Source organism: Olea europaea, chromosome 1 (assembly GCF_002742605.1).
Source record: "Olea europaea var. sylvestris chromosome 1, O_europaea_v1, whole genome shotgun sequence".
NCBI lineage: Eukaryota > Viridiplantae > Streptophyta > Magnoliopsida > Lamiales > Oleaceae > Olea > Olea europaea.
The window spans coordinates 4,018,599-4,022,263 of NC_036237.1; positions in this window are offsets into that span (position 1 = coordinate 4,018,599).

The window sequence follows — 3,665 nt, forward strand, 5'->3', positions numbered from 1 at the left end:
ATGAATTATAGGTTTTTTAAATGCATTGACTTGAGTGATTGCTAGCTAGTGTGGAGCCGTCGGGCCATTTTTTTGTTTTTTTTTACAGAATATATATTTGTTAATTGTGGGGTAGTTTGCAGTGGAGATTATTACTATGGTTAAGCCAAGTAAGAAGCCTAAGAATAATTTTTTCGTTATGTTGTTCGATTTTGTTTTAGTTCATGTGATAGACATTCTTTTAATATTTATTTCAATCACATGTTTTCTTAATAATATAAATTTACATCTTTCAAGAAAAAAATCACTTTTCATAAATCTACATCGAACGAGTTTTCATAAGAAAAACATCTACTCTTAAGGCTCGTTTGGGCATGATTATTAAAAAGTCAAAAGGAATTTTTGATATTCAAAATTTTTTTTTGAACATGTTTAACTAATTTTATGAAAGTACTTTTTTTCTAAATAAAAGAGTTTTTAGATGAAGTTGGTCCAACGTGTTTTCCTCTAAAAGCACCTTCGAAATAAGAAACTATTTTAATAAAATAATTTCTAAATAAAAATTAATCTGACTTTCTTCAAAAATACTTCTACATGACATACAAGTCATACGGATTTTAGAAGGCTCGAGTTTGATTTAATTTAACCTCTTTACAATGAAAAATTCTGAAGTTTGACTTATTTGTTTTTTAAGTTAAATTAAATGAACCTTAATCTATTGAATTTGAGTAGATTAAACTAATTTGTGTATAATTTTTTTCACGTGTTAATTAAAAAATTTGAGTTTGAAGCACAAATGAAAAATTATGATCTTTAAATCTTATTTTTAGGCGAACACAATTTTTAAATGGTCACCAAGAATTGCAGCCCCAACAACTTATAATATTTTTGTATTAAAACATATAAATTATACTTTAAAATCTAACACATCAGAATAAAACGTGAAACTCGTGTAGCTTCACCGATATTTTCTCTCAAATCACGTGTCTGTTGAACAAAAAATTAGAAAACCACAGCATCTTTGCAATTTTCATTCTAGTCTTTATTTGGGAATCCAATGAAGGCTGGTTTGGTTCCACTTCCAATAATCTAAAGTAGTTGCCACGTAGAGAGGTTCGATGATAGATGTGTTAGAACGAGTGGACTGTCTAATTTTGATATTGCTCGATTCTTGATGGCGCATGACTTAGTTTGTCCAAGCACCCATTTAATGTCGTTCATGAATCATTAGGTTGGTAGTGTAATTTAATTTTTTTCTTATACAAATTTCGAAGCAAGTAATTGGTTAGATATAACATGATAGGCCACGCGCATCAAACTGCATATAATACAAGTTGTCTCGATTCAAAACGACTATTTTTATCTCTCTGCTCGTAAGTGATATACGTAACATGATAGGCCAAGTCAAATCATTTCGTTAAACATCTTTCCTTGCAAGCTATATAACCCAATTTACAGATATTCAAGATTTGTTTAATCGTTCAAATAATGGACAACCATCATTACGAGTCTTTCACACTTTGAAAGTTGGAAAATGAGATTCGTCAAAAAGATGAAAGGTATTTATCCTATAGATTTTAAGTATATATTAATATTAATGTCCCATTCATTTCTATGTCCCATGCACTGTATGAACAAATTTGGCAGCTAGCCTAATATTCCTGCTCCACCACAACAAAATGATGTGACTTGGAGAATGTTAAAAGGTTATTTGAATGACAGAGAGAGATTAGCGGTGTGTCACATTTTGTATTGTTAAAGAATATATAATTGTGAATGTCCACCGTATGTATAATCTTAGTGGTCCAAGCAAATATAGTTGGTCGGAATTTACTCGATCGTATTGTCAAAGAATTTGTTCTTGTAGAATTTGATTCTCCATAGACTAAAAGTTAACAATTTAACTAAAAGAATAAAAAATTTCATAAAAAAATGAAGAAGAATTGCCCAATTAAAATAAAAATAAATAACAACTCCTCTCTATCGCTCTTCCCCCCAGCCTCGGAAGCTACCGAACATATGTATAAACCAGTGATTACATAATTGGCCCTTCTTTGAGCCTCATTTAATGCATTCTTGAATAGTATTTTGACTCTATTTCGATCACACATTTTTCAATAAAATAATATTACACACAAATTCAAAACTTTTATTTATTTTTTAATCACACATTTTTCATCAATAAACTATTCAAAAATGTATTTTTTTTATTTATAAAAATGGAGATCAAACAAACCCTTAGTGTTGGCTGGCGGCTAATTTCTACGGAGGTTGAGAGTATAGAGGGGTAAAAGTTAGGGATGTCGGCCTTAATTTTGGTTGTGTTTTACTGATTGAGACAACCTTTTTTATGAGTTTTACGTTTTGAAATTTCCTTTGCGCGTGTCCTTTCCTTTTTATCCTCTCCTTTGTCCTTTTTCATTTCTCTTTCCATTTGTGAACATGAAAATTAGACTTCTTGCTGTCTTATAGTGTACAAAATCCCAGTAATCCAAAGAAGATTAAAAGGAATGCTACAAATGGTATGGGGTGGAGTGTAGCAACAAAACCGGCAGTGCTTTAAGGTAGAAATAATTCTTGCATTGCTTGAGTCACTGCATTTGAATTATTCGGAAGAATTCAAATACGAATTATTTGGTGTCTTTAAGAATTGAAGGTCTGTTTGGTATGGTTTTTGAAAAGTCAAAAAAAGCTTTTAAGACTCAAGAGTTGCTTTTGGACTTATTTGGCTAATTTTGATAAGGTACTTCTGGTAGTTAATGTAAGTGTAATGCTTTAAGTCCAATCAACTTTGAATATAAGCATTTTTGATATAAAATTCATGCAATTTTATGGCAAATTTATTATTTAATTAATATTCAATTAAATTAAATAATAGAGTTCGTAGATTCAAATCTTAATAATTTGTTAATAAAAAAAATTGTAATTGTAAAATACAAATTACATATGATTGAATCTTCAATCATCCATGGTCGTAAATAATAACAAAATACGAATATAATTATTTCGAATGCACCATCACGTGTAACATTTCTTACTTGTGAAATAAGTAGCTGATCTCATATGCTAAAGTGCTGTAACATTTAAATGAATACCTAGATATCTTGTTATATGACAAAACATTTGAGACCTGCTGAAAATTTTCACATGAGTAACTATCTGAGTATTAGTAGCTAATCTCTAACGTTCGATAGTGGTTAGTCCTTTTACTTGAAGTTATTATAGTATCTTATATGAAGATAGTCATACCTTGATGATATTTGATGTTGCTTTGCCAAGAGAAATCTTAATAATTTGTTAATAAAAAAAATTGTAATTGTAAAATACAAATTACATATGATTGAATCTTCAATCATCCATGGTCGTAAATAATAACAAAATACGAATATAATTATTTCGAATGCACCATCACGTGTAACATTTCTTACTTGTGAAATAAGTAGCTGATCTCATATGCTAAAGTGCTGTAACATTTAAATGAATACCTAGATATCTTGTTATATGACAAAACATTTGAGACCTGCTGAAAATTTTCACATGAGTAACTATCTGAGTATTAGTAGCTAATCTCTAACGTTCGATAGTGGTTAGTCCTTTTACTTGAAGTTATTATAGTATCTTATATGAAGATAGTCATACCTTGATGATATTTGATGTTGCTTTGCCAAGAGCCACTAATACGGCAT